Here is a 22,150-nt window from a genome sequence, read left to right on the forward strand (position 1 = left end):
GATATGAGTCTCAGGGGAGGTGTGATAGAGTGGGGCAGCTTGCTCAGGAGAAGGGTTGCATAGCCAGCCAGACGGACCACACTTTGGGAATTCAAGAAAAAAAAACCCTCTTTTATTCAACAGTAGGGCAGAGCCTGTTTCTTCAAATAAAACAGTTTGGCTTTTCCCCAGTCTTTCTCAAACACAAGTCCCATTCTCCAGAGCACCCTAAACAGCCACGCCCCAAACAGTCTTTATTCCATGTGCAGGGAACAGTTAGGCAGCATTAGGTCCCAGGTCTTAGCAGGCACCAGAACAAAGGCAGGTTTTTTTTTTTTAAAGCAGTAGAGTCTGTCAGTGCCAGGCCCTTCGAAAAGCTTCTCCAGCTCCTAGGTTTCCTTGAGTACACCCCCCTCTTCTCCTGGGTCTGGCTCGGCCTTTTAAGTAAAGAGTTGCTCAGGGACAGAAATCCCACCCATCCCCGCAAGGAATTACCTCCATCCCCGCCCGTCCTCATAAAAAGTAGCAATAACAGTTTCTTTTGTGTTTGCGCTGCTGTTTTCCTTGTGGAATCTCTTTGGTGGAACCTTTTTTTTTGTTTTCTGTTCAGGTAATTAACTTATAAACCCCCTCTTTTACTAAGGCTGACGTGTCCATTATATTATATGGATGAACCCTGCTTCCAAAGTCTTCCATCCCTGTGGGAGTCCCGTTGGCTAGAGGGGGGTCCCCGTGGGAGTCCCGTGGAAAAAGGGGGATTCCTGCGGGACCCCCGGGATTCCCGCGATCCCCGTTCCCATGCAGACCTCTACTTTTAAGTTCCCCTGAGTCACTTCCTGGTTTCCTATTTTTCTCCCCTCCCACCTCCCTCCCTGGGAGAAACTCTTTTTCAGTGCTGCTGTGGTTGTGAGACAAATTAGCCAGGAGGGGGAGTGCCGGGTTTTCCTGAGGTTTATTCCTTTCAAGTCTAAGCAGCAGTGTCACGCTGGGGAAGTGGCAGGGTTTCATACACTCGGTCACAGGAGGTCAAATCTATTTTTCTGACTCTGGGCAAGTCCCTTAACCCTCCGTTGCCCCAGATACAAAATAAGTACCTGTAATTAATATGTAAACTGCTTTGATTGTAAGCACAGAAAGGCAGTATATCAAATCCCAGCCTCTTTCCCTGATATTATGACTCCATTTGGGGTCATAACACACAGTTTGGGAACCAAATGCTACTCTGTCCATGGAATTAAGTATATTTAAAAAAACAACAACCCATGTCTACTGATAAAACCAAGTCAGACTGAATAAGTCATCTTCTATGTTACAGTGTATCAACTTTATACAACTGTTAATGCTAAACATTTGGATCATAGGCGTTGGAATGGGGGGGGGCACAGGTGCCATGCCTCCCCCTCCCCCCAAAAAAATTGGCAGATCATCATCCGGAGCAGGAGCGGTCCTACCTTCATTTGCAGCCCAAAGGAGGTCATTGGCATCATTCAATCACATATGCTGCCCTACTGCTGGCACTGGCGTCTTCTCACTACTGCGACCCATCCTCTCTGATGTAACTTCCATTTCATCAGAGGTGTGCCCACAGTAGAGAAACGATGCCAGTGGTTGGCTGCCACCAGGCCTCAAATGAAGGTAGATCATAGCGTGGGGTACAGAAGAGCCAGGGCAGAGAGAATGCACAAGGAGTCAAAGAATGAGAGATGGACCGGGAGGGAGGTGGGGAGGCAAGAAGGAGGGGCAAGGAGAGAGAGAAAGTGTGCAGGAGGCAAAAAAATGTTCAACTCATGGAGAGAGAGGAAGAGATAATGGAAGGGGAGGGCAGAAAGGAGGGAAGGAGAAATATGCTCAGAGGCAGGGGAGAGAGCATGAAGTAAAAGGGAGAGGGAGAGATGTTGGTTTGAGTAGAGGAGAGGAAGCATGCAGGAGGTAGAGAGAAAGAAATTTTGGACTGGTGGAGGGAAAAGAAGGATAAATGTTGGATTGGGAGCGTGGGGTCAGAAAGGAGGAAGGGAGGGGAGATGGACTGTAAGGGACAGAAAGATTGAAGGGAGGGAGAAATGTTACACTGGGAGGGAAGAGAGATGCCTCAATGAAGGGAGAGATGTCAGATTCCAGAGAAAGGTGATGGAAGGAGGGAAAGAGAGATATCAGACCACTGAAAGCGGAAGGAGAGAAAGATGTCAGACTAGAGAAAGGAAAGGAAGGAGAGAAGAGAGATATGCCAGACTTTGGGAAGGAGAGGAGAGTGATACCAGACCTTGGAAAACGGGGAGATAAGAAGAAAGATGCCAGACCATGGAAGAGGAGAGAGATGCCAGGCTGTGAGAAGGAGAAAAGAAAATGCCAGACCAGAGGAAGGAAGAAGACAGACAGAGATGTTAGCCCATGGGAGAGGGAGGGAGAGAGAGAGGAGATGGTGCACAGGGAGGGAAGGGGAGAGAGAAGAAATGCTTCTTATGTAGGGAATAAGGGAGAAGAAAGAGGGAAGATATGGTACACATGGATAGATGGGGAGGGAAGGGAAGACAAGATATGAAAAAGTAGATAGATTTTGAGAAGAAAGCAGAAAAATGGAAGAAAGTTGAATGTTAAAAGTTGATGCCAAAGATGGATGTAGGGGAGAAAAACAGCAAATGGATAAGAAGGCCCTGGAAACAAAGTTAAAAACACAGACAGAAGGAAGTTGAACCAGAGCCTGGGAAAAGATGATTAGAAAAATAAAATCACCAGACGACAAAGGTAGGGAAAATGATTTTATTTTCAGTTTAGCAATTGAAATGTATCAGTTTTGAGAATTTATATCTGCTGCCTATATTTTGCACTGTTCAGGAAAAAATTATTTTCTTTCTATTTCTCCACTGTTGTATTGTGTGTAGAATCTGGCATGTTAGGGTTTCATTTGTATATATTAGTACTTTTAAGTTTGTGGTCCTGTATTTTCATAGGGGTTATTTGTGTTCTGGTAGGAATGAATGTTGAGAAGCATACAGTGTGTTTTGTGTAGTTTAATTTTGTAGTTAACCATTATTTATTGTTAATACGATTATATTGTGTTTATATACAGTGGAACCTTGGTTTACAAGCATAATTCGTTCCAGAAGTATGCTCGTAAACCAAATTGCTCGTATATCAAAGTGAGCTTCCCCATAGGAATGAATGGAAACTCGCTTGATACGTTCCCACCCACTCACTGAGGCCAGCGGCGCTGCTCCACCCCCCGATGAACCGGCATTGCACACCCCCCCGCCAGCGAACGCCCCCCCCCCCCCCGTGATCCGGCATCCCCCACTGAGCACCCAAACAGCATCCCTTACCCCAATTTAGCACCGGCACCTTTACCAACGTACAGGATATGACGGTGTCGGTGCTCGGAGATCCTCCCTCTTGGCTGGGCTGGGCTGGGCCTTGCGCATCTGCGCATGCTCAAGGCCTTCTGGTCTCGCTCTCTCCGAAGAACCAGAACTCATGGTGGCCACAGCAGCGACCGATCAACCAAGTTAGCAGCAGGGCAGGAGCACAGAAAGCTTGCTTCTTCCTGCTGCACCTCTGGACTACCAGGGATCGGCAGAGGAGGTATGACGGATAGGGAAGAGAGGAGGACAGGCTGCAGAGCCTGGGTGGTAGGGAGGGAGAGAGGATGGGAGGGGGCTAGGTGCTGAGCCTGACAGGGGCAGAGGGGAGGGAAGGAGGCTGGGTGCAGATCCTGGCAGGGCACTTGAAAATTAAGCTGCCCAACTTATATTCGAGTCAACCATTTTTCCTCATTTTGGGGAGGAAAATTGGGGTCTCGACTTGTATTCGGATCAACTTATATTTGAGTATATTCGGTACACCACCCTTAGTTTAAATCTCAGCCTAAGTCTCTCATTACCTATTCCCCTTATTAGCTCACAAGGGCAATAAATTGATACGATAAATAAATCACAGCGTATCAAAAAGGAGATGGCTATATTGAAACTTTAAACAAAAAACTGGCAACACTTATCTTTAGAGGTTGACAACAGTCTCAGCGCTGATAGAGTTTAAACTGTTTGGAAGCTGCCAGACCACATCTCATGAGGTTGCTGCATTCATTCCTCCCAGTCATAAGAAGGCAAGTATAGCTACTCCCTATCTTGAAAAAAATAATGGAGCAGAACTCTTAAAAGTAAGACAGATGTATTGCGTTAGTCCAATAAAAAGGTCTTGCCTTGACATCTGTTTTCACGCATTCAGGTGGACCAACCCAGCAGCTATAATACCTGTTGGAAGACATAGCAGAGAGCAGAACATGACATCATGTCATGCCCTATGGGTCTTAAACAAGCTATAACCCCCACTAATTTTTCTAAGACACCAGATCGACAAATCTCTCAGTAGCTGATGGTGGGGGGTGAGGGAATGAGAATATTAGCTGAGAAATAAGCAGTGAGAACTGACATGATCAGGACAACTGAAATGAATGGCAATAAGATACTTTTTGCAAATCAGAAAAACATGTGCACACATATTGAACACATGCTGATATTCACAGACTCAGAGGATCATTTTATAACAGGCTATAAAAGCTAATGCAAGCAGGAGTTATGACCATAAATTACAGTAGTTTTCTGAGGGGATTTATGATATATACACATAATGTACTCCTGCTCTGTAATACACTCAAATTTCTTCTCTTAGTGTATGTATGTAAACACTAGTCCCTCTCTAGCTATTCCTCAGTGGTGTGGTAAGAGAGAGAGAGTTTGGGTGGGGGGGAGGCAGAGCACTCCAGATGTCATGTTGGTGGTGATGGGGGATGTGTCTCTTAAATGCATTCTCCCTCCCCCCTTCTTCAGTACCTCTTCAAGTCTTTGGTGGCAGTGAGCAGGAGTTCCTCCCTGGTGCTTATGCCGGCCCTGAACCTTCCCTCCAATGTAACTTCCTTGTCAGAAAGTTGCATCAAAGGGCAGCCTTGAACCAGTGTGAACAGTGGGTGGGAAACTCTACTCACTGCTGAAGAAGGCTAGAAGACCTGAGGAGGTATGGGGGGAGGGCAGTACATTTAAGAGATTCACACCAATCACCATGGTGCAGGGGAGAATTCCAGGTATCATCATCCTTTGCTATATCTGGAACTCTTTTGCTCAGATCAGATCAACCTATTTACCTATAGTAGGGTTACCATATTTCAGGTGTCAAAACCCCGGACACATGGCTCTGCCCCATTCCGCCTCAGGCCTGGCCCCGCCCAATCCCACCTTAGGCTCTGCCCTAGCCCCTCCCAGTACAGCCTCTAGCCTCGCCCCCAAAAACCTCCTCTCTTCTTCTCCGACGAGCTTTGGCCACGTCTTGAGAGCTTAGAGCATGTGCGGATGTGTGTGACATCATCCAGTGGTCCTCCAGATGCAGCCGGAATTCATCGGGGGGGGGGTTTCCAAACCCCAGACAAACTGCCGGGTTTTGGAAAGTCCGTGCGGGCACCTGGACCGTCTTCTAAAAACAGGGTATTTCCGGGTTTTCCTGGCTGTTTGGTAACCGCAACCTACAGGCTATGTGTGAATACACTCCGAGCATAAACATAAGAATTGCTGCTGCTGGGTTAGACCCTCGTGCCAAGCAGTCTGCTCACGCGGCACCCCTTAGGTCAAAGACTGGTGCCCTATTTGAGTCTAGCCTTACCTGCATATGTTCTGGTTCAGCAGGAACTTGTCTAACTTTGTCTTGAATCCCTGGAGGTGCTTTCCCCTCTAACAGCCTCTGGAAGAGCGTTCCACATTTCTACCACTCTCTGGGACACTTTGGTTAAAGGCAATTTCTGGGCATAAAATCTATTATATTTGCAGTCCAGTGGTGTAGCCTAGGTAGACAGAGGCCCACCCATTTTGGAGCTGAAGAAATTAAGAGCATAAGAATTGCCCCTTACTGGGACAGACTGAAGGTCTGTCAAGTCCAGCATCCCATTTCCAACAGTGGCCAACCTAGGTCCCAAGTAGTAAAACAGATTTTATGCTACTTATCCTAGAAATAAGTAAAGGATTTCCTCAAACCATCTCAGTAATGGCCTATGGCCTATAATTTTAGGAAATTATCCAAACCTTTTTTTTTAAACCCTGCCAAGCTAACTGATTCACCACGTTCTCCAGCAACGAATTTGAGTTTAATTGCACGTTGTGTGAAGAAATATTTTCTCTGGCTTGTTTTAAATCTATTACTTAGTAGCTTCATCGCATGCCCCTTAGTCCTCGTATTTTTGGAAAGAGTGAATAAGCGAGTCACATCTACCCTTTCCACTCCTCTCAGTATTTTATATATATTTATCATATTATCCCTGATCCGTCTCTTCTCCAAGTTAAAGAGCCCTAGCCACTTTAACCGTTCCTCATAGCAGTTCCCTTTTATCATTTTTGGCACCCTTCTCTGTACCTTTTCTAATTCTGCTATTTTTGAGATATGGTGACCAGAAATTTATTTATTTATATCCGGCCACATCCATGGTTCTGAGCGGAACCCCTACTGCTTCCTGTTGCGTTCATCCTTGAAGTAATTAGGGCCTAGATTCACTAAACTCACCATTGTGGAGCGATCCGTGGCCGAGTCTTACCGGGCGACCGATTCACTACAGAGTCCTCATGCAAATTATGTGATCGGATGCTCGCCCCACAGTGACCCCACAGATCACTGCAGAGCGATACAGACGCATGCTCAGACCATCCTCATTGCCTGTAAACTAAAGGGGGGAGGGTGGCTGCACTCGCTGGCCCCACGAGTGGATATTCAGGAATCATTTCACTTTTTTGTGCAGCCAGAATGGAACAGAACACGCTTTGCAGCCAGACTATGGAACAACACGGAACAGAACACGCCTTGTGCAGCTGTGCTTTAAACCCTTGGGTTAAAACCACGGGCTCACACTGCACTTTTTGCACAAGGGAGATGTTTTTTTAAGACACTCCAAAAATGTTTTATTTTGATGGTTTTATTTTTTTATTTCGATACTGGAATTTCAGGGCTGCTGGACTGGGATTTCAGGGCGGCAGAGAGCAGGACAGTCGGCAAGGACGTGAGCGACTGGTCCTCAGCAGCCGCTTCATTTTGGATCGGCAAGCCCAATCGGTGTTCCTTCTTCTATGTAGTGAATCGCTGCCTTCCTACTTATGCATGCTATTTCCCCTCATTTGCATGGGTGGATTGGATCGGGTGGGAGATTGATCGGCCAGAAGGTTAGTGAATCAGGTCGGGGAACACTCGCAAACTGGTCGGGACGCGATCGGTGAGTTTAGTGAATCTAGACCTAGGTGCCCACAGATACACCTGGTCTAGGACTGGTATTCTATGATGGAATTTGGGCTTCAGATGCCATTATATAATAAGCTTTCACTGCACAGCATTGGGGGTAGCTGAACGGAGGCACCCACTTATAGAATCACCGCATTTAGACGTACTAATTCTCATGCCATCACTATAACAATTGCCATAGCTGGACACTAACAGTTACCGTGTGATAATTCATGAACTAACTAGACCATTTTCTTTTTCACATAGAGGGTTTTTAAATGTACCTAAGGGATTATCCCTCAGATTTTATATGCCAGTAAGTTGTCCAAATTGGGCACAGATCCTAGATACACACATAAACTAGTCAGTTAGGTGTTAGCAATTAATTATTGGAGAGCGTGGTGCAGTGGTTAAAGCTATAGCCTCAGTAGTCTGAGGTTGTGGGTTCAAACCCACACTGCTCCTTGCGACCCTGGGTAAGTCACTTAATCCCCCCATGGCCCCAGGTACATTAGATCGATTGTGAGCCCGCCGGGACACACAGGGATAAATGCTTGAGTATCTGAATAAGTTTATGTAAACCAGCGGTATCAAACTCAGGCCTGTGGGCCAAATTTGTCCCGCGAGAAAATACCAAATGTCTACTAGAGCTGGCCTGCTGGGTATGTCAATGTAGGACAGCTATACTATCTTCACGATGTGTGTCAGTCGTTTTTAGACTTTTCACTTTTATTTATTTATTATTTTTAATCGGGTTTTAATTCATCATGTGTCCATCAATTTCTTTAGCGGGTTTTTTTTTTTTTTTTAAATGCCACTTTTTGCTTATGATTATGATTATGACTATGGCACTTATCATGTGACCCCCCCCCTTTTTTTTAAATTTCTGACATTTTTCGAGCTGGTTTTACTTTTGGTTTGCTCAGCTCAGAGCACTACAGATTGTCTCTACTTAGGTAAGAGCCACCATGACTTTATTTCATGCTCCCTTTTTATTTTTAACGTGCACATAGTTATTTTAAGTTATCTTAAGTTCCCATAAAATATTAGCTGATGGTAGTGATGGTTTCTATAGTCTATTGCCACACTGTGACGTTGGTTAGTGCAGGACAGCTACACTTTTTTCACGCTCTGCAGCAGAGACTTTTTATTTATGCATTTTTAAACCTTTCCCCACGTAAGGTTTTGTTATTATTTATTTTTCACTATTTATATATATATATATATTTTTTTTTTTTGTTGTTGTTGAGTTTTAGTTTATTATGTGCCCTCGATTCACTAAACAAATTCAGGCACACCGACTGGGCTGGATGATCCAAAAAACAAGCGACTGCTGAGGATCAGTCGCTTGTGCAAAAACCCTACTCTCTGCCCTGACTCTCCTGCTCTTGCCGCCCTGCTCTCTGCCCTGACTCTCCTGCAATTCTCAAGCAGCAAGCGCTAGTCTGCAGTAAGGAGGCGCACTTTTCCAGCCTGAATGCTAAATTAGAAGTTTGCAGAAGAATCGGCTTGCTCCCATCAAAAAAAAAAAAAAAAAAGAGCTACAGATGGTCTGCACATGCGTTAGGATCGCTCTTCAGCAATTTGTGTGGTTGTTTTGGGGCTTGCTTCCGAGCAGCCTAATTAGCATGTGGACGCTTTGTGAATCGGGCGTCTGGCCACCTCACGGATCGGATCGGATCAGTGAGGTTAGTGAATCTAGGCCACAGTGTGCAACTCAAAAGGGGGGCGCGTCAGGGACATTTGCAGAAAATAGGTGTGATGTTATAGAATAATTGTAAGTCCATACCCACAGTATAAGCTCAGACGCCCATAGGAACTCTATGAGCATCGGATCTTTTACCTCAGTGGCCTGCGATTTTAAAAAAAAAACCCTAACACAGCTTGATACAAGGGGGCCTATGGGAAAAAATATACCCCTATGCAAAAGAGAGTTAATATTTGAATAATAAATTTGATGTGTTGATGTATAAAAATATAGGGCCTATTCTTCAAATGATTTATTCAAGTAGTTTGTATAATTCTTTGGCTTTGGGCTTCTTTTAAATCACTCCTAGAATGCTTCAGGAATCTATAGCATAGCTCTTCCCATGGGATGTATGGTTTCTGAATAAAGGCCTTTGAGCTGGACACCCACTAAGTTGTTATCCTTGTCTAAGAGGCTCACTATGGTTTTATAACATGCTTCACAGTGTCTAATTGTGAAGTTGCCATTATTAATATGTCAGACAGCCAGTAATGCGGAGGGTTAAAAAAAAAAAAGGCTTAGATCCTACTAGGCTATGTGTCACTCTGTTTTGTATAATTCTGCTATGAGTGGTACAGCTGCTCATTGGAATAAAACGGCTGATTAACTTGTGATTTCCATTTCTAGATCATTGCTTCAGAAATTCAATTGGTTGATAGCAGTCCTTATTGTTCGGCTCCCGGCAGATTTATATTAGCTTATGACATGGCTCTAAGACGTGTTTAATGTCATTCTCACTTCATAGAATCGTAGTGCTGCAGCCTTCTCCTGTCATGGTGTGTGAGCATTGTGTGTAATGTAGTCTTGTGCATGCTGCAGCCACTCTTGCTTACCTCTATAAGCTTCACTGCCAGTGGTCTGTTCTCCTAAGACCTCCCTTTTTCTCTCACCTAAGCTTGAGTTCTTTGTCTCACTGCTGTACTTCCTGGCCACCTTCACAACCTTTGTTTTGATGAGTCTGCTCTCTCTGCTACCTGTTGCCAAGATTTGTCCCTCTTGGCCTCTTTTCTTCTCTCCACTAGCCTTATGGGCACTGGTGGAGTGAGGGTGGGAGATGCATGGGGCAGTGGCAACCCCCGCTCCTTTCCTGCCCTCCCCCCCCCAGCCGCATGTGTGCCCGCCCCTCCCCTTTCCCCATACCTGTCTAGCTTCCCCGGCATGAGCAGCATCTCCAACTTGCTGTCTGTGCCGGCATCGGCTCTCCCTCTGATGTCACTTCCTAGTGGTGGGATCCGGAAATAACACCAGAAGGGAGCACCGAAGCCAGCACAAGCAGCAGGTTGGCACTGCTACTCATGCCGGTGAACAGCTAGAGGGTTGGTGAGGGGGAAGTGAAGGCGTGTGCGTGGTGGGGAAGGAGCGGAGGGGTGGAGAGGAGGAGAGGTGCTAGCTTCCCCCCCCCAAGATGGCACCCAGGGCGTCCGGCCCCCCCCCCACCTTACTATGCCATTGCTTATGGGTATTCCTTGAGAACCCTTTGTCTCAGGGGGTCAGTCTCACTTCTCCTTCAATCTGAAACACATGTGACTCCCCCAAAGAAAAGACCCATCTTTTCACCTTAAGCTATCTGACCACAAGCATGAATAATTCAGTGTTTGATCTCTGGAACTTGGAATACCTCACTGTCTATTTTCTCAGCTCTGTCACCTTCACCCCCAGCTGCAATATTCATGAAACTGCTGTGAGTACATCCACTATATTTATTAAATAAAGTATATTTCAGAAAATTATAAGGACTTCCTGTGTGTGCGTTGGATTGGTCAGATTTACTACTGCTACTACTACTATTTGATACTTCTATAGCGTTGAAGGGCATATGCAGCGCTGTACATTTTGACATTAAATGGACAGTCCCCGCTCGGAAGATCATACAATCTAACTTGGACAGACAAACGTGACAGAGGGTTGGGGATGCAGAACCGAAGGAGAAGAGTTAGGTTTAGCTGTTTGTAAAGTATAGCCTATGTCTGCATAGCGAGTCCTGGACTGCTGTGGCATGCTATATGAGTCCAGAGTACTTATAATGCATTGAGACGTTTAAATATATCACTGGTCGTATCAAGGTAGACGATGATATTTTCTTTCTTAGAGGACCCTCGGCCACAAGAGGGCATCCGCTAAAAATCAAGGGCGGGAAGTTTCATGGCGACACCAGGAACTACTTCTTCACCGAAAAAGTGGTTGACAATTGGAATGGGCTTCCAGTGCAGGTGATCGAGGCCAGCAGCGTGCCAGATTTTAAGCATAGATGGGATGCTTATGTCGGATCTCTAAGAGGGTAGAGCTAAGGGGATGGGTCATCAGAGTGTGATCTCTCAAAGGGTAACTAGGGGGGAGGGTCAATAGAGTGGGCAGACTTGATGGGCTTTGGCCCTTTTCTGCCGTCACTTTTCTATGCTTCTATTTTATTTCATTTTGACCAAGTTATAATTTCTCTGCACTGGAACAATTGTTAGGCTAAGCCTATGTGCATGGCGATCATGGGTTGCATGCGTACATTACATGTCAAGCAATGCAGAGAGGGATTGAGCACAGGGGTTAATTTATGCTGAAGGCGTAGTCACACATTGCATTAAAATGTATGGTATTGAGGCTATTAATTATTCTGTGGCAATGTACAGAAGGAGACAGTGACTTTTAATATGAATATAGTTTTTTAAAATTATTATTAATATACCACTTATATCCTAAGTGGTTTTACATTCAGGTACTTTATTATATTTACTAGTTGTTTAGCCCGTAACATTAACGGGTGCTAGCAGCCCTTCTCCCTTATTTTTACCTCCTCCCTGTCCAGCAACACCTCCCCCCCCTTTCCCTGCTCCCCCCATATAGCAGTAGCCCTTCTCCTTTTATCTCCCCCTGTCCAGCAGCACCCCTCCCATTCCCTCCTCCCCCTGTCCAGCAGTAGCTCTTCTCCTTTATGTCCTGCTCCCCCCCCCTGCCAAGCAGTAGCCCCAGGAAAAGAGTGAGGATCACAGGACCAAAGCTTTTACTCCAATCCTCTTGATGCCTGACATCCAAGTAGGGGAAATCCACTCTCCCCACCTCCTTGCTCCTGCTGCACTTCCTCCTCGGCTATACACACGCACACACACACTTACATACAGCTCTCCGGCTCCTCACGCCCCTCCTCCACCTTCCGCTTCTTCGGCGGGGGCCAACGTTTTCTTTATTTTCTTTTGTTTTCTTTTCGCGTGTTAGCCACAGTGCCGTAGGAGCGCGTCTTGGTGCAGGCCAGGCTCTGGGAGAGCTTGCGCAGACCTCCATCACGGAAAAACAGCACTACTGGCCAACTTAGTCCCTTGCCGCCCCCTTCCCGCGGTCCCAACAAATGTCCTTACTCCAGCAGGGGCCGCAGCACTCTAAACACGCTGCTTCACGGCCTCTTACTGCCCTGATTTGCTCTGCCTGACACAGGCAGAGCAAATCAGGGCAGTAGCAGGCCGCGAAGCAGCGTGTTTAGAGTGCTGCGGCCCCTGCTGGAGTAAGGACGTTTGTTGGGACCGCGGGGCGGGAAGAGAAGAGGAGTGGCGGCAAGGAACTAAGGGAGCCAAAGGTAGGTTCGGATGGGAGGCTGAACAGGGGTTCGGGTGTGCCGGGGAGAGGAATGAAGACGACGCCGACAACCGGATAGAGAGAGAGAGAGAGAGAGATTTGACTTTTTTTGTTGTTGTTGTTGAAAGACGCGGCGGTGGCTCCTCTCATGATCCCCACCTGCGTCGGAAGTCCGACGCAGGCGGGGATCGTGAGAGTAGCCACCGCCGCGTCTTTCAAAGAACCGTAAGCCGCGCATGCGCACTTCCTATGTGTTGCTACAGCTCACGGAAAACCGGCGCACACATAGGAAGTGCGCATGCGCGGCTTACCATTTTATTATATTAGATTAACACAAGAGATGGGCCTCAGAGACCTATATCCAGGCAGGTGACTGCTGATGTTTTCATGCAGGTCAATATCAATCATCGGCCCAAACTCCTGATGATTGAGATATTGACCTGCATGAAAACATTAGCAGTCACCTGCCTGGATATAGGTCTCTGAGGCCCATCTCTTGTGTTAATGAGTAGTACTATTTTGTGCTAATTTCTGTGTGGTTTTTGTTTGGTTTGGTTTATTCAGAACACCCATTTTTGTATTTGTATGAATGGCTTCATTATATTTCCCTATCTGTCCCAGTGGGCTCAAACTCTATCTAGGGCTCCTTTTACAAAGGGGCGCTAGCATTTTTAGCGCACGCACTGGATTAGCGCACGCTATAGCACGCGCTACCCGAAAAATTACCGCCTGCTCAAGAGGAGGCAGTAGCGGCTAGCGCGCATGGCATTTTAATATAGAAACATAGAACATGACGGCAGAAAAGGGCCACGGCCCATCTAGTCTGCCCACACTAATGGCCCACCCCCTAACTACCTCCATGAAGAGATCCCACATGCCAATCCCATCTTTTCTTAAAATCTGGCACGCTGCTGGCCTCAATTACCTGTTGTGGAAGATTATTCCAGCGGTCAACCACCCTTTTGGTTAAGAAATATTTTCTGTTGTCGCCATGAAATTTCCCACCCCTGATTTTCAACGGATGCCCTCTTGTTGCCGTGGGTCCTTTAAGGCCCTAACGCACCTGTGTAAAAGGAGCCCCTAATGTACCTGAGGGGATTAAGTAACTTACCCAGGGTCACACGGAACAGTGAGGGATTTGAACCCACAGCCTCAGGGTGCTGAGGCTGTGCCACACACTCCCCATAATACAAGATATTTTTTGCCCTTTGTGTAGAAGGGTTGCTTGAGAGGATTTCATGTCCTTTTAACAGTATAAATGCCTTTTATCTCTTTTTCCAAGCTGAACAGAGGCCATAGCAGTGATGTGCCTGTGTCTGAACAAAATGAAAGTACCTGCAATCTGTGGCCTGCTGTTCTGGATTCTTGGTTTACACTTCCACTAGAAATATGAACAGGATGTCATGAATAATTCCGGGTTTATCACCCGGGAGTGCTATATTAATCCCAACACAGTCGTGGTGTAGCCATCTTTTGATCTTGAGATGCGCTTTGCGTCCAGCTTAAAGGTATGTCTTCGAGGCTTTTTTCTTGAACTGGTTTATAGAGTTACGTTTCCAGTCTATTTATTAATTGGAGCTTTGTTTAAATTTTTGGTTCGCAGTGCGATCGGATTGCTATACACCCTGAGGCAGCAGAGATGTGAAACGCTGGCCATCGTCGGTGTACCGATCTATCTATTGATAAGTGGAAATTTTCCTCTATCTTTATACCATAAGAAGTCCTGCTTTAAGTTCACTATTGTGGGAGCTGGTCTGGAGGTTTTTTGCCAGTGAGGTGTTCGCCCGACCACCTTGGACCACCATTGTGGTGGTGGAAGGGTTCCTATCTGAGGCTTTTTCCTCCAGCAATTTGAAACTCCCCTAATTGGAACTATAGCAGCACTAATTATTCATGACATCCTGTTCATATTTCTAGTGGAAGTGTTTGCTTTAACATTATTGATTTTTCACTTTTCCGTGTGTTTTTTGCTGGATTCTTGGTTTAACATTGCTTCAAAAGTGAAGGTGACTGTTGGGCATGTACTTTGTTGCTATTACTTGACCATAGTCCAGGGTCACAAGGAGCTGCACTGGGAATTGAACTCACAAGCTCAGGGGGCTGAGGCAACTGCTCTAATCACCAGGCCACGCCTCCACCTCAAAAGGGGATGGGACTTGATATACTGTATTTTTCGCACTACGAGAGGCACTTGACCATAAGAAGCACCTAGGGTTAGAGGAGGAAAACAAGAAAAAAAAAATATTCTGAACCAAATGGTGTACTAATATATTTAATAAAATATAGCAGGATAATATTTCAACCATGTGAAGTCAACAGTGGTATTAAGAACCATCATCATTGTCATTAACAAATGAGGAGAGACTTTAGGGTTCAAACACTCTTCTAGTTTTCTGTATCCTGTCCCACCTCTGATGGTCTAGTGCAGGGGTAGGGAACTCCGGTCCTCGAGAGCCGTATTCCAGTCGGGTTTTCAGGATTTCCCCAATGAATATGCATTGAAAGCAGTGCATGCAAATAGATCTCATGCATATTCATTGGGGAAATCCTGAAAACCCGACTGGAATACGGCTCTCGATGACCGGAGTTCCCTACCCCTGGTCTAGTGGTAGGTTGAGACAGGAGGGATCCGTCCCAGCCGACTAACAATTTTTACCACCCCCAGGTACCTTTTTAAATCCTGGTGGTCCAGTGGTGTATCGGCAGGAGCAAACCTTTCTGCGCTCCTGCTCTGCACTGAGCCCCTCCCTCACTGGACGGCTGCTTCAGATCTTGCAGCCAGCAGCGCAGAAGGCAGGAGCGAGCTTTTCGCGCTCCAGCCTGGGCCCGCGCCCCTCCCTGAATGGCTGCCGTCGGTTCTCATGAGATCTGAGGAAGCCATCCAGTGAGGGAGGGGCTCAGCATGGGGCAGGAGCACGGAAAGCTCGCTCCTGCCGATACACTGCTAGACCACCAGGATTTAAAAGTGCGGAAAAAGGTATAAGTTTCCCTGGAAGACAGCCAGGCGCTCACCTAAATTAGCTGGGCGGAGCGCCCGGCTAAAAGATGCTAGGGAGAACACTGTACATCACAGTCTGTGATGCAATATTCACTCCGTAAAACGCATAGACATTTCTACCCACTTTTGGGTGGGAAAAATTGCGTCTTATGGAGCGAAAAATATGGTACCACTTTTTCTGTGTGGTTTATACAATCAAAGCAGTTTATATATTTTAGACAGGTACTTAACTTGTACCTGGGGCAATGAAGTCTTAAGTGACTTGCCTGGAGTCACGGGGAACTGTAGTGGGAATCAAACTCACAACCTGAGGGGTGCTGTGGCAGCTGCTCTAACCACTAGGCCACTCCGTCAGCAAAATGCTGTGCCCTGCCAGCTGAATCAATCTCTCAGTGTCAAAATGTATTGTCTCATCTCAGGTTATTGACTTGTGCGAAACCTCATGGTTGAGCTGCTGTCTCTGCACCCAGAGGTTGTGACATCAAATCCCGGTGCTGCTCCTTGTGACCCTGGGCAAGTCACTTAATCCTCCAATGCCCAGCATTTTGAATGTCAGCTTTGAATGCCAAAACCAGAAAAAGGCAGTATACAAGTCCCCATTCCCTTTCCCGTTTATCAAGCCCAGTGGCCAACCCAGGTCACAAGTGCCTGGCAGAAACCGAAAGAGTAGCAACATTCCAGAGCTGAGATTGTGATGTCATAATGCCTCATTCCACCAATGCCTATGAGCCAGCCTCATCAGTGATGTCATAATGGCTTGATCGTTCTATCCTCAGCTCCTATAACATAAGAATTACCATACTGGGACAGACTGAAGGTGTGGCTCACTGGGAAAGCTGTTGCCTCTGCACCCAGAGGTTGTGAGATCAAATCCCAGTACTGCTCCTTGTGACTGTTGTCAAGTCACTTAATCCTGCAGTGTCCACTGCATTGATTGTCAGCTTTGAAATGCCAAAGTGACAAAAAGGTGGTATAATAATAAACTTTAGTTTTGTATACCGCCATACCAATGAGTTCTAGGCGGTTTACATCAAGAAAAGCTGGACAATCAGCGAATCTTATAAATGCACCACATGACATATCATAGATCCAATACTAAAAGAATTAAGATATGAATTTATCAAGCAAGTAGGTTTTCAGTATTTTTTTAAAAGCATGGTAAGCCAAATATCCTCTAATAACAATAAGCTTCTACTCATTATGACAGGGGTTGCCATTCAACAGATTACGAATAATTGGAAAAATTAGGATAGGCTGAATTATAGCTTTTGGTGGAGCTCTTTGTGTAACATTTTCAAAATGGAAAAGATAATTGCCATGCAGCAGGGAAATTTTAAGAAATTCAAAGTTATTTGGGAGCCATTAACAAGATACTGTAAAGATTGAAATGAATGCATAGAATAAATATTAATTCCCTTTTGTTCATACACATCCAGGGTGGGGTGGGGGGTGGGAATATTTTAGGATTTCTTTTGATTATGATTAATTGTTGGGTATAAGGGAGGGGGGATATTTGATGAGAGTGATAATTTGATGATATAATAAGTAATGTTAAAGTATAAAATGATTGTATTTTGTGTTATACTTATTGTAAGTTTTAAAAATGAATAAAGATTAAAAAAAAAAAAAGCATAGTAAGATTGAGCTTAAGGAATTAAGATACTTCACCAAGTGTTCATTTTACTAGCCTGGATTGCTAAAGTTTGATCAAAAAATCTTGTATAACGACAAGCTTTAGGTGATGGAAACGCAAATCAGTAAGATTTGTGTTTATTCACGTTTGTTCTATGAAATTCAAAATGAGAGACAAGATAATAATAATAATAATAGTAATTTATTTTCTTGTATACCGCCCTACCAGCAGTTCTAGGCGGTTCACAACAGGAAAACAGAGACATTTCAGTAGAACATACGATTTCAAAAATACATTACTACATACAACAGAATTAGCTAAACCGATCAATACTTTAAAGCAGATGCAACAGATGCAACCAAATTTGAATAAAACTCTTGCATCAAACGGTAACTAGTGAAGCTGTCTATAATAAGAGCGAACATGATCGTGCTTTTTCAGACCAAAGATCAAACGAACCGCTGAGTTTTGTATTATTCTTAATCTGTTAAGAATTTTTTTTATGAGATCCCAAATAAATTATGTTACAATAGGCCAAGACAGACAGGACTGAAGACTGAATCAATAGCCTAAATGACTCTAAATCAAAATATTTCTTAATCGTACGCAATTTCCAAAGGACAGAAAATCTTTTTTTTATCATTAAATCCGTCTGAACTAAGGTAAAATGATGATCTAACACAACACCCAATATTTTAATAGTATTAGATATCGGGAAATTATGTCCATTAAGTTGAAGTACATTTTCATTGATATTATCATTTGGACAAGCTAAAAAGAACTTTGTTTTTTCGGGGTTAAGTTTGAGTTTAAAATTAATGGTCCCCGTTCCCTTTCCTTTCTTTTCGCACCTTATCCTAAGCAAAGTCCATGACAATTGGTGAAAACAGGAGCTAAGCTAAGGGCTCCTTTTACGATGCACCGTTAGCGGTTTAACGCACGTAATAGCGCGCACTAATTTGCCGGCTGCGCTAGCCGCTACTGCCTCCTCTTGTGCAGGCGGTAGTTTTTCAGCTAGTGCAGGGGGTTAGCGCGCGCTAAAAATTTGCATGCGATAAAGCCACTAACGCGGCTTCGTAAAAGGAGCCCTAAATGTAGAAACATAGAAACATAGAAAAATGGTGGCAGAAAAGGGCCATAGCCCATCGAGTCTGCCCCTGCCAATTATCCGCCCCCCCTGAATTTACTCCCTTAAAGATCCCACGTGAGCATCCCATTTTCTCTTGAAATCCGTCACGTTGCTGGCCTCTATTACCTGCATTGGGAGTCTGTTCCACTGATCCACCACTCTTTTGGTGAAGAAGTACTTTCTGGAGTCGCTATGAAACTTCCCTCCCCTGATTTTCAGCGGATGCCCTCTGGTGGTCGAGGGACCCATGAAACAGAAAATATTATCTTCCGACTCGATGCGACCCGTGATGTACTTGAACGTTTCAATCATGTCTCCCCTCTCTCTTCGTTCCTCAAGTGAATACAGCCGCAACTTTTTTAGTCTTTCTTCATACATTAGATCCTTGAGCCCCGAGATCATCCTGGTGGCCATTCGCTGAACTGACTCGATCCTCAGCATGTCCTTACGGTAGTGTGGTCTCCAGAATTGAACGCAGTACTCCAAGTGAGGCCTCACCATGGATCTGTACAACGGCATGATGACTTCAGGTCTCCTGCTGACAAAATCTCTACGGATACAACCCATCATTTGTCTTGCCCTGGAGATGCTTTCTCCACCTGATTGGCAGCCTTCATGTCCTCACTAATGATCACCCCTAGATCACGTTCCGCCGTGGTCATAACCAAGGTCTCACCATTTAGTGCATAAGTTCTGCGCGGGTTTCTCTTGCCCAGGTGCATTACCTTGCATTTTTTAGCATTGAAGCCCAGCTGCCAAGTCGTTGACCATCGTTCCAGCAGCAGTAGGTCTTGTGTCATGCGATCAGGTATCAAGCTTTTGCCTACTATATTGCAAATTTTGGCGTCGTCGGCGTACAGTGATACCTTTCCTCTAAGTCCCTGCATCATATCTCTTATGAATAAGTTAAATAGAATCGGGTCCAAGACCGAGCCCTGCGGTAGTGCCAAAGAACTAGTAAGATATTGGCTCGGCTGCTCTGGCGTGTGAGATATGGCATTGCTATCATATAGCAACAAAAAATGTGTACAACTAGGGTTGCCATATGACTCCAGAAAAAAGAGGATGGATTGAGACATCCGGGTTTTACATCCATTGCTTTCAGTGGAAGTAAAACCTGGATATCTCAATCCATCCTCTTTTTTTTTTTTCTGGAGCCATGTGGCAACCTTAACTTTATCCATCATAATTTCAGCCTGAATGTTGCCTGCGATCAAGCAGACCTTGTGAACTGCTGCCATATCCTCTTTGCGCCATCCTCTTTTGACACTTGCCCTTCTCGCCTGTTTTCTTTGGTGCTCTGCAATTAAAGCGAAAGGCTTGGTAGCCCCTAATCTTTTTATTGTTCCTCTCAGTAGCAGCTTTTGTACAATAAACCCACAGTTGACCAGGGTTCTTTTAAGCCTCCGACACCACTGTGTGATTTGGGGGCGATTGCATCTCAATAGGCTGGAGGGGCTCTTTGATCTAATTTTCGGACCATTGAAGGGATTCAGTCATGGGATTGCCCATTGTTTGCCATCATAAACACCGTGGACTTTGAAATAACAAAAGGATCTATTTGTAACGGGTGACTAGGATGAGTGACTTTAATTTTAGTCACAAGAAAAGGAACATGGATGTTTCTGCTTGATTAGAGATCCATTTGAAGCGATTTGTATCTAGAAGCAAGCTAAAACAAACTTCTTGTTAACACCTATTCAGGCGAACATCTCAAATTAAAATAAAGGTTTCCATGACTGGATGAGATTTACAATAATCTTTCTCGTGGTATTGAGGCTATTATGCTGATGACATGCAAATGAAATGGTAAAAGAGTTTCCAAGTTTATTTCAATTTGATATACCGCTTAAGCGGTTTACATAAAATTTTAGCTAAAATATACTTATAAAGGGAAACCAACGCAAACAAGTTAAAATAATGAGGGAGACTACATGGGATACAAAAGGATGACAGTAAGGGTAATATTATATACGGTATAAGAATTTAAAAAATGATCTGGGAAAGGGAAAAACAAAAGAGATACTCAATGAAGTTACGGGGAAATACATTTAAAACCAATAGGAGGAAATTTTTTTGTACTCAGAGAATAGTTAAGCTCTAGAACGCGTTGCCAGAGGTTGTGGTAAGAGTGGATAGCGTAGCTGGTTTTAAGGAAGGTTTGGACAAGTTCCTGGAGGAAAAGTCCATAGTCTGTTATTGAGAAAGACATGGGGGAAGCCACTGCTTGCCCTGGATCGGTAGCACGGAATGTTGCTACTATTTTGGGTTCCGGAATCTTTTGTTACTCTTTGGGATTCCAGAATCTTGCTATTCTTTAAGATTCTGAATGGAATGTTGCTACTTCTTGGGTTTTGGGTATTAGTGACCTGAATGGGCTACTGGGCTTGATGGACCATTGGTCTGACCCAGTATGGCTGTTCTTATGCTCTTACTTGTGGGTGAGGTATCAGGGGAGCATTAACTTTTCTTGCCTCAGGCCTCATGATACCTTTCTGCTTAGGAGTACCAGAGTTTTGTCTGGAAAAACCCGGACACATGGCTCTGCTCGTTCCGCCCCTAGCCATGCCCCGTTCCGCCTCCAGGCCCGTCCCATTCTGCCCCTAGCCCCACCCAACTCTGCCTCTAGCCCTGCCCCCCATAAAGCCTTGTCTTTGTTTTCTGACTTCCTTTCTGCGTCTGGAAGGTCTCCGAGCATATGTGGATGAGTGTGATATCATCTGCGCATGCTCAGAGGCCCTCCAGATGTGGCTGGGAGGTAGGGGCTTTCCAAAACCTGAAAAAACTATCGGGTTTTGGAAAGTCCTTCCAGGCACCCAGACAGCCCTCTAAAAAGAGGACATTCCCGGATTTCCCCGACTGTCTGGTAACTCTGTGTTTGCTGCCATGAGGAAGACCGACTCTTAATATCATTTCTCACTTCAAGGCAAGAGAAACAGCAGTGATGGGGAGGGGGAGGGGAGAGGAACTCTGTGCCCTGTATGCAATATGTATTGCCCTTCTTACCATTCTTACCAAAGAGAGAAAGAATACAGTGATGAAGCTGTAAACACAAAGAGGCTCATTTTCAAAGCACTTAGGACTCCTTTCACTGAGCTGCGATGGCGGTTTTAGCGTGCGCTTAGCGCGTGGAGAATTGCCGCGCGCGCTAGATGCTAACGCCAGCATTGAGCTGGCGTTAGTTCTAGCCGCGTAGCGCGGGTTTAGCTCGCGCGGCAATTCTGCGCGCGCTAAAAACACTATCGCAGCTTCGTAAAAGGAGCCCTTCGATACACAAAGTACTTTAGAAACCTATGGTACTTTGTGTGTCTAAGGGCTCCTTTTACGAAGCCGCGTGAGCGGTTTAATGGGCGTAATAGCGCGTGCTAATTTGCCAGCCGCGCTAGCCGCTACCGCCTCCTCTTGAGCAGGCGGTATTTTTTTCGGCTAGCGCGGGGGTTAGCACGCGCTAAAAAGTTGCGTGCGATAAAGCCGCTAACGCGGCTTCATAAAAGGAGCCCTAAGTGCTTTGAAAATGATCCCCAAAGTCATAAAACCCATTTATTTATTGGGATTTATGAAGAGCTTCTCAGTTAAGATACACTTGACAAATGTCTAAAGAGTGAAAACCCTGCAATATTTTACTATAAAACAGCTTGACTATTTTAACTCAAATATGGACTTGCATTATATAAATAGACTGACAATTTTACTTACTTAGGGGCCCTTTTATTAAACGCTAATCTGTACTTAACATGGGATAAAAGGCTCAGCACAAAACATGTTAAAGCATTCTGCGGTATTTTGCCTGTCAGTGCTCTCTAATCGTATTTTGCTATTTTTTTTTGACAGGGGATGTGCCATTGGTGGGGAAAGAAATTTCACACA

General features: G+C 45.1%; 1 protein-coding gene and 1 long non-coding RNA gene across 2 annotated transcripts in view; one reads left to right on the forward strand and one right to left on the reverse strand.

Moving 5' to 3' along the window:
* Window positions 1–22,150, reverse strand: part of LOC117359988 — a 361,948-nt gene that overhangs the window by 232,682 nt on the left and 107,116 nt on the right. The gene's annotated exons all lie outside the window — the stretch shown is intronic.
* ADAMTS18 (ADAM metallopeptidase with thrombospondin type 1 motif 18) overlaps window positions 1–22,150 on the forward strand; it is a 182,249-nt gene that overhangs the window by 1,986 nt on the left and 158,113 nt on the right. The window lies entirely within an intron of this gene.

The sequence above is a fragment of the Geotrypetes seraphini genome, chromosome 4, assembly GCF_902459505.1.
Source record: "Geotrypetes seraphini chromosome 4, aGeoSer1.1, whole genome shotgun sequence".
NCBI lineage: Eukaryota > Metazoa > Chordata > Amphibia > Gymnophiona > Dermophiidae > Geotrypetes > Geotrypetes seraphini.